This window comes from Bos indicus, chromosome 13, assembly GCF_029378745.1.
Source record: "Bos indicus isolate NIAB-ARS_2022 breed Sahiwal x Tharparkar chromosome 13, NIAB-ARS_B.indTharparkar_mat_pri_1.0, whole genome shotgun sequence".
Classification (NCBI taxonomy): domain Eukaryota; kingdom Metazoa; phylum Chordata; class Mammalia; order Artiodactyla; family Bovidae; genus Bos; species Bos indicus.
In genome coordinates this window covers 14,612,450-14,622,779 of record NC_091772.1, presented here as the reverse complement: position 1 = coordinate 14,622,779, position 10,330 = coordinate 14,612,450, and the positions used below count along the sequence as shown (strand labels likewise).

General features: G+C 33.3%; 1 pseudogene; it reads right to left on the bottom strand.

Annotated features, from left to right (window-relative positions):
- Nucleotides 1-8,630: 8,630 nt before the first annotated feature.
- Nucleotides 8,631-8,730, bottom strand: LOC139186706 (U6 spliceosomal RNA; annotated as a pseudogene).
- Between the last annotated feature and the right edge of the window lie 1,600 nt (nucleotides 8,731-10,330).

Genomic DNA, 10,330 nt, shown 5'->3' with positions numbered 1-10,330 from the left:
ATGCAGACTGCTACTTATAAAATTTTATTGTTTCATTTTCAATGTCTGGTACTTCAGAACAAGTTAGGATACTGAGTACAGCTCACAAATTCAAAGGACGACATTTTCTCTGTAAAGTTTATTGTTTCTCGTGATATCTTATTAATATTAGCATTGACAAACACTTCAATGTATGCTTAAAAGTAGAGACTATGAAAAAATTCTATTGTGGAGGTCCTAGCAGGGTCATTTCTATGAATATAAAACACAAAGGAATCATGTCTTTGGGCCACTTGTCTTCAGCACCAGCTCCATCACTAACCTCACTTCCATTTTTACCTAATTACGTGTGTGCATATGTTTAGTTGCTCAGTCATGTCCCATTCTTTACGACACTTTGGATTGTAGCCTGCCAGGCTTCTCCGTCCATGGGGTTTTTCAGGCAAGAATACTGGGGTATGTTGCCGTTTCCTTCTCTAGTGGAATATTCCTGACCCAGGGATCAAACCCTCATCTCCTGTGTCACCTGCCTTACGGGCAGAATTTTTACCCCCTGAGCCATCAGGGAAGCCCCTCAGCTATGTTCAGTGAATACAGAGCCATGGTAGCCTTGCCATGGTTGTGAGTGTATTTTATGTTAATTTTTTTTATTGCCTGCTTCTCATCTTAGTCTCGGAGAAGGCAATGGCAACCCACTCCAGTACTCTTGCCTGGAAAATCCCATGGATGGAGGGGCCTGGTGGGCTGCAGTCCATGGGGTTGCTAGGGGTCGGAGACAACTGAGCAACTTCACTTTCACTTTTCACTTTCACGCATCGGAGAAGGCAATGGCAACCCACTCCAGTGTTCTTGCCTGGAGAATCCCAGGGATGGGGGAGCCTGGTGGGCTGCCGTCTATGGGGTCGCATAGAGTTGGACACGACTGAAGCGACTTAGCAGCAGCAGCAGCATCTTAGTTTCACTTCAGCTCCATCCATTTTAATACCTTTCCTTGATTCATCTGCCCCTTCCTATCCTGGATAAATGTTGGAACTAATTTGTAGTTCCTGAAAATAAACTGAGGATCAAGGTAGATGTAGTCCCTCCTTTTGTGTGTATCATAGATATGTCTTATTACTAGAACACCAGGGAAAGAGTTCAAACTTTAACCACTAACATATTCTTCCCAATATGAATTTAACTGAAGGTTATATTTTCAACCAATCTTCTGTTTGTCTGTCCATACAAAGAAGGAAACAGAAGCAAAGCAACAATCTGAATACTTCCAGCAACAAACTTTTGCTTAAAATGTCTGTGGGATATTTTACTAAGATAGTAAAAGAGATTAAAAGGAATGGAACAGATATTGATTTCCTCACCTGTGTAATTCTGTGTCTTTGTTATATGAAGTTACTTAGCTGTGAGCATTAAGGAATTCCTAACTGGGCCATAAAAATGGAAAACTTTTCATAGCTTAAAACTGCTGAGTGATTTGAAATATTTAACTATATTAAAACTTAGTTGATGAGATTAAGATACCAATATTATATACACACACAAATTTTTCTAAATCCAGACTCTTTTCTAGGATGCCGTTATATGTCTTTAGATGACGTTATATGTCTTTAAAAGAAATAAGGGTAGAAAAGTAACTCTGGAGGCTTACTTTGTTTCTGAGCTACCAAAGGTAAGAAACTTTCAAGGAGATGCTTTGTATTACTGCTTTAAAGAAATTTTTTTAACTACAGCTACAGGTTTTAAAGGTTTCTTTGAAACAACTGAAGAGTGAACTTTAATTCATGTTTTTTAAACAAAGGTTATATGAGACTTACAGCAGTCTTACAAAAGAAGAATATCGGCAAGAATTGCACATTACACTCAGAGTGCAACTGACTTTCAAATTTCTCTACAGGTATTATTTCCCATGAATAGGAACAAAGAGCAAAAACAGTTAAAAAAGCATATTCAAATGTGTGCATAAAAAGGCATGGTAAATGAATACTGTTTAGTTTGCTGACATAATTACTTGAATGCAATTTTTATGAGTCGTAGAAATCTTGGCATTTTCACTGAACCAGATAATTAGACTCTGAATAGAACAGGGTCAGAATAATTAATACATCAAAACTAGATGAACTTTTTCTAATTATTTTTATTTAATCTCTATTATAATTATTGTTATACTCTGCTGAGCATGATTGCCTCATGTTCATAGACTTGAATGCAGTCTTATAGTTGCATCCTGGGACTTTAAGGAATATTAACAAACCGTGGCATGGAGAAATTAGAATGATGTGGTTTCATGATGGAATTCTAAATTGGAATTTCATATTTTTCTATATAGTTGCATAAAATTTGTTCCATAATCATAAAAAATATGAATTTTAAAACAAAAGTCTACTTTTCTTTCAAGTTACACTTCTCAAAAGTTCAGGAAAAATTATTTTCTCAGATTTTTTTTTTTAAAGGCATATCATCAGCTATTCAAGTCATGTGAAATTTTCTGAAAGGGGATTACATTAAATTTTTCCTTATTTGAGAGTTTTTAATATCATGATAAATCTTAATCATTAAAGCAAATGTATCAACAGGCAGTAAAGGCTATTACCAATTATTATTAAAGATGCTGAAATCTGTGTTAGAAAGTAATGGTGTAACTTTCAGATGACAGCTGCCTACCTGTGCCAGACCTTTGATATACTCATGAAAACACAGAAAAATAAATTGTAGCAGCCGATGAAACCACAAATACTGATGAAATACATTTAAGTCTCCAAGATGAAAGGTTACATATTAGCCAGCTAATAAATGATTAGGAACTAACTTATGTCTGATTATATGAAATAAGAATGCTATTATACAGAAAGAAAGATCTTATCCATCAACATAACATCCAATAAAGATTTTAATTCAAGGAGCCAATGAAAAAGTCTGAGGTCACTCTTAACTCCTAGCTCTCATTCCAGAGTTGGTCAGGACTACTCTCCTAACCTTGTCATTATCTATCATTAGTCTACAGAAGTCCACAACTTTCCCTTGTAGAGGACTGAAAATTGATGAAGCATTTCAAGGATCATTGCAAGGAAAAAGCAGAAATTAGTAGACTACTGCTAACGCCTGAGGATAATTCATTCTGAAAATATATAGCATATTTACAATTAGCTAGGAACTAATTCATCTCCTAATATTTAGAGTAAAGGGCAGGAGACACAGGATAATATTCTGCATAACTTCTGCATAACTAGGCTATTTAAAGGTTTGCTTGATCCTGGAATTTACCTAGAAAAGATATGCATCACTGAAGAGAGCAGTAAACCGATTATGAGATTCTAGAAAAAAAAGAAAGTGATATCCATAGAAAAGAATAATGTCCTTTGCAAATATCAACAGTGTTAGGCTTTACCTCATTCAAGGATAAAAAATAACATTGACCTTAAGCTAATAAATACAGTTTTTCCTTAAGAAAACAGTATGCCATAAACATGTCAAATACATATAAAATGGGAAAAATAAGAGAATAGGGAGAATGTTGAATTCTAAATGTTGCTGGCAAGTATATTAAAAGAATATGGTAAAGAAAAAGATACCACACGGAAAAATTAAAGTCAGCTTCAGTTATAGTAAAGAACATAATTGCCCTTGTAGAAAATGCAATCACTAATAAAGATTACAGATATCTAGATATAAAGAAAAATATAATAATAATAGTAGAAACTGTAGAAGAAAAAATGACAAAATAAATAATCAACAGCCTTTGGGAATAAATTATAACTATTGAAGCTAAACAATCACTCATTAAGAGAACCGTTTTTAAGAGATTGCAAAAATAAAGAAAGCAAGAGGCATTACCTAAGTTTACGAGTCAATAGAGTTCATTAACCGGCCCCCCACCCCACACACACACACAAATGAAGTGACTTAGAATAAACTTGGCAGATAAAGAAAAAATTCACAAAAAGTAAAAATAAAGTCATACTGGTTTTAGGCTCTACTTAATTCAGAGTGTCCAGAATGCAATGTAAAATGAGAACAAAGTTTTGAGAGTAAAAATATTGTGGCACAAGGATATTTTGACCAAGAACAAAGTATTTAATATTCTGGGGTAACAGAGCAGACATCTATGCTTAGATCTGCAGGATTCAGAACATAGACTGCTCACAGATACATCCCTGGAAACTTTTACCTAAAAATGCACAACAGGGTAATGATAAATAACATTTAAAAATTGAAGAATGGGATATTTGAATCTGAAATTACTGTGGTATATATTGATATTTAAGACATATTTACTCACCAAGAAAAAAAAGCTCACATTGAAAGAAATAAGAAGTTAGGTCTCTATATATGCTTACAACATAAGCAACACCATAATTTAAGTAACAATATAATTCTTATTCCCAGGAGTTATGAACTTTATGATCATGAATATATTATGTAATTTATATGACCAAATGTAATAATTATCAAATAATTCTGAGATACATGGCTTCTTGGAAAATAGCCCTTAAATTGTATCCTTATCTTACACTTTAAGTTAGTATGAACTTAAAGTGAAGGAGGATAAGATAGTTGGATAGCATCACTGAGTCAATGGACATGAGTTTGAGGAAACTCCAGGAAATTGTGAAGGACAGAGAAGCCTGACACACTACAGTTTGTGGGGTCACAGAGTCAGACACGACTTATCAACTGAACAACAAAAAGGTAAAAGAGGATTCAAATTTATAAAATAAATATATATTTTAGGAAAGATAAAAATATAAATGACAATATTTCTCAGTGATCACAGAGCTTTTAAACATAAACACAGCAAAATTCACAAAGTTAAATATTGAAAAATCCCTCAGAAGAAACTTATTAAAGTTTATCTTACCAAAATCAATGAGGAGATATGTGGTATAGGTTTCATTAATAAGACAATGTTATACCATAAATATTTTACCCAATGGCCTTGTATATATATGCCTAAACATGTAGTTATAGGAATGTGTGCTATGCTATTTTTAATAGCATTAAAAAATAAAGTAATACAATTTAACACAAGTTAAATAATAAACAGCTTCTGTCTATTATAAACTTCATACAACCCAACATCATATTAAGAGATTTACTTTAATAATATGATTTGGCACCTGCAACAAACCTCTTAGGCAAGTGAATGTGAAAGTCGCTCAGTCATGTCCAAATCTTTGGGACCACATGGATTATACAGTCCAAGGAATTCTCCAGGCCAGAATACTGGAGTGGGTAGCCTTTCCCTTCTCTAGGAGATCTTCCCAACCCAGGAACTGAACCAGTGTCTCCTGCATTGCAGGCAGATTCTTTACCAACTGAGATATCAGGGAAGCCCCTTCAAGAATACTGGAGTGGGTTGCCATGCCCTCCTCCAGGGGATTTTCCCAGCCCAGGTCTCCTGCAGTGCAAATAGATTCTTTGCCATTTGAGCCACCAGGGAAGCCCAAGAATACCGGAGTGTGTAGCCTATCTCTTCTCCAAGGGTTCTTCCCATCCCAGGAATCGAATCAGGTCTCCTGCATTACAGGCAGATTCTTCACCAGCTGAGCTACCAGGGAAGCCCTAGGTAAGTGCTATTCATTTTCCTACTGATGAATAAACTGAAACAGAAAGAACTTGTAGGGTCTGAATCTAGATCTAATTACAAAATTAAGTGCTGAATCCACGGTATGCTGCTTTCTAAGTATCTCACATGCAATGTAAGAAAAAGTATTTTCTGTGTTATTCTTATCTATAGCCCCTTGGTTTATCACAGTGCCTGCTTATAGTATGCACTCAAAAATTGTTGCATGCTCAATATATGTATATAAGACACTGTATTAGAAACTAAGGAACATAACACTGAAAACAAATTAGTATCTTACCCCAGGCAATTTCTCATTAGGGTTTGATAGAATATAGAAATATGGGATATGAACTCTACAGAACAGTATAGTCAACAATAAAACTACAAGGCAGATTTTTAAATGTGCACTGCAGTACTCAAAAAGAATGTGCTATCTTAAAGGAAGAGAGAAACGAAATAAGCAGATACCCCATTACAAACTTTGTTTTCAACGTGATTTGACTACTGAAACATGCAACATGGTTTTCTTGAATGCTTTTCACACATAAGTATCCCTCCTCACCTAAGTTATAATGATTTAATAAAACTTTCCACTTAATTAATAAATGTTAGTCTAATCTATTTTAACTATGCAATTAACGTTAAACAACAAGTTTGGTTGGAAAAGCGGTGTTACATTCACTTTAAATTAAGGTAATCCAAAAGAATTGATGGCTGACCTAAGAGGTATCTATACAAGAGAAACACTAATGGGATCCTGAACTTGTCCTTCTGTGTATCAGGCTAAATATGAATAGTGTAGTACTTAGCTATAACAATATACTTAATCCTTGCAGATAAAAACTTAAGATGTGACCATGTAAGAGGCTTAAATGTCTTAAGGTAAATAATAATATGTCTCAAGGTAAATAATAATAAATAATAAGAGGAAAATGCCATTCAAAAAAGAACAGATTTAACTTTTAATACACTCAGGTTTTTACTAAAACAGATATCTCTCATACACCATAAACTCTTCTTTGTTTTTGCTTTCTATTCCTATTACTTATGCCTATTTTATCGAAAAAAATCTTGTTAATATGTTTACAATATTGAATCTGACATTGTCCATCTAAAAGTCATTGAATGGGGTCATTTCTACTTAGAGTCTATACATTCATCTACAAGTTAATAAGTATCTGGCATTTCTGTCTTTGTTATGATTTTCTTGGTGTTTTCATCTCATTTAGCTGACTTGTGCATAGGAATCAGATTGGAAAAAAAAATTAGGCACACATTGTGATATTTCATCCTAGTCACACAACACCCATATTTGCAACTGCTCTTCTGCTGCCAGTCTCTGGCAGCTCATTCCATTGTCTCAGATGCTTCATGTGCTTCCTGGCATTTAGTGTTTTATCAGTGAGTATTAACTTACATGTGATAGAAGAAAATGGACTCAGGAACCTGGGCTCTCCACTGGCAGCTCTTTTTATTGGTGCTCCTGTCTGAATTGTTAACTATTCCTAAAATCATGACAGGCTTTCTGTGAACCTCTTCCTGACCTTAGTTAAACACATTTTATTTTTGTCATTTGGAAGTCCACAGAAAAAGTGGACTTTTAGAAAAACTGGTTCAACACAGAGAATGAGGAAATAAGCCGAAAACAAATATTGACCCAAGTGAAATAAGTATTAAGAAGGGAAAGTAAAAACAGAGGCAAATTCTGGAATCTGTGCGTTTAATTGGATTGAAAATGTCCGTTTGGCAATGCCCAGGAAACCATGAAGATTGGGAAAGTAGAAAAGGGACTAAGAACATCAGTTCTTTATACAAACAGCCATTCCTCAAAGGATTTTCCAAATATTAAATACTTTATGGAGTTTGCTTGACTTTATCACTTACATCAGAATTTGAACCCCTACTTTTACGTATTTAATATTAAAATACATAAACATTCTGTAAAATAAAATTTTACAGAAAAAGTCGAAAGCTTTTGTTTCAAGATCAGGATGAGAAAAGGATCTTTGCAGTCATCCTTTCTAGTCAATATATATCCTGCAGGTCCTTATCAACATAAAGAATAAGAAATAAAAGTAGAGTCATATTTCTGTATCACATGTTATTAGGAAATTATAAATTAAACCAATGAGATACTACTTCACACACACAAAAAAAATTTAGAATATAGCTTTCTGGAATGTGTAGCTACTATTTTCTGTTGTTAAAGGTTTTTCTCAAACATTATCTACAGCAATTACGTTATTCTGCTGACAAGCATTGCTATTGCAACACAAACCAAGTCCAGGATTAGAAGACTTGGTCAAATGCAAACTGCATTCATAATTTCTTTTTTCAGTAAACAAAATGTATTTTTGCCTTACGAAATATTTAATCCCTAAAATCTATCTCTAATTTGAATGTCTGCCATATTTTCAATAGTGACTTGGAAATATTGCAAAATGATCATAATTTTAATTTTAGTACCTTAGGAATGTCTCTAAAACCACATAAATAACACATGTAAAGGATATAACAGCAGGTGCTAGGTAACTTTCAATGAATATTAGGTTTCTTTCTCTTCCTTAGCATACAGTAGAAAAAAATGAAATATTTGTTATTTAAAGTTTAGTTGTTTGGAGCTATTTCATAGAACTACAAAACTTTAAGCAAACAATGACTTTGGTCTCTTTATCAAGTTTCTGTAACAAAGACAAGGAATTTAAGCCTAGTTTAGAGTCAGAAGTCTAAGAATGTTATTATATGACTAAAATCTATCTTATTTTATTTCCAATAAAAGTTTTTGGTGCATCTTTCATTTAATAAAAAAAACTGTCCTCTCGCCACCCTGTCACACCTGAGATAATCTATTATTTATCTGTCTATTTAATTATTTATTTCTGGGAGTCATAATTTAAAAGTTAATAATCTCATGATTACTTTTGTACTGAAGTGCATATATTTACAATATACAGATTTGGTAAAAAAAATAAAATGTTTTTTTCACAGATGTGACTGGCTTTGCAGATGTCTTGTTTGCTACCTAAAAATTTTTGTTGACCATTGACAGAATTAAGCCTTTTAAAAAAACTGCCTCATGTTTAGACATATGAGACACTTGAAGGATGTATTAATACACACCATCCTTGCTCAGGGACCATGTTCATCTTCTCTGGATCATTCCAGTTTTAATATGTGTGCTCCTGAAGCACTGCATTTATTTTGAAGGCCTTTAGGACATGATGAGATCTTTCTGCAGTGTTGTCTTTTGGAGGGAAGTTGGAGGCATGTGTGGACAAGCCTGAAGCATTCCTTTTAGCTGTTAAGTGTTTAATATTGTACTCCTTAGATGACATATTAAATGTAACCAACATTCATCATTGTTCATTAATTGGCTTACACTCATGACACTGGAAAATGCCAGCCTATGCAAAATTTAGAGATGTTTCATACAGCATCATCTCCCAGTCTCCAACATCAAGCTGTAAAACCACGTAGTGAGACTGTCCCAGACATCTCGCGTCCACTTGTACATCTGAATGCATTCATATACACACAAATTCAAATAACTCTTCACGCTCTTTGCCTTTTAAAGCCTTACAAAGTACTCCAAAATTAGGAAGAACTGTTTGCCTGTACTGCTTCTACAACACTGATGTTTGTGTCCATAAGGACATGGAGACATTCTTTTTATCTAAGAAATTTTAATGCTGCTTCTCAGATGTAAGGTAAATAGGTATTACTACATAATTTGTCATGATTTCGCTTTCCATTTCTTACTCCTTAAAATTCTTACATAAAAGTCATTGACTAGATTTTCCCTAAATAATTGAAGTTGAAACCTAAGACTCCAGAATAAAAAAATACAAAAACTGGAACACTAGAACATTATTCAAACTTCTTGATCAGTGTATTAATATAATATATATAGTCATAAGAGCGGGTCCTGGTTCCATAGAGGAATCATTTTAGCTTGAGTTTTTGAATTATCTGTTTATGCATGAAAAATATGTATATATTTACAATATTGCAAATATACTTTACTTCATGCAACAAAGTAGCCAGTAAACTTCAACTTTAAAGTACATGGAAAATTAAAACACATTTCAAATAATTCAACTCCATTTCTATCTGGCTATGTCATGAAGAACAAATAAGAGAAACTAGGGATTTTACACAGCACCAAATAAATGATCTATATCACTTTCAAATACTACTGAATTTTGCCATAATTTTATATGAGAATGTTAACAGAACTGTGAAAAGAGAAATTCCTGTCTTTTCCTGGATTTTTAGAATTTCTTTTTGCAAATGTACTTGATTGATTTATTTGTCTCTTATCTATGGAATATATATAGCTGTCTCAGATTTATGGATTAGATATATTTATATGTACTCCATATATATGGGTTGCTTGTGGGAAACAAACAAAAGATAAATATAAAGAAATAATCTTTATCTTTGTTTTTTGCAGATCCACAATAGATCCCTATACTATATATATAAATTATCTCTTTTCACTTAGTAAAAAAATGTATTCATGCAAAATTAGAGGTAACAACTTTTATAGAGATTAACATCTCTTTTAAATCCCTATGCCTACCATTGGATATTTTATTACTCAGCCAAGTTTCCTGTGTTAAGAAAATTAAAACAAAGCTTATTGGAAATTTGACAATTGAAAAAATTCTTATTTTTCGGATGCTTGCAAAGTTTAAAATCACACTACAAAATGCCCCAGAATTCCCATTCTAGTGTTTTTTTGTTTTTGTTGTTGTTTCTATTCTTTAATATTTTATAAACTATTTCAAT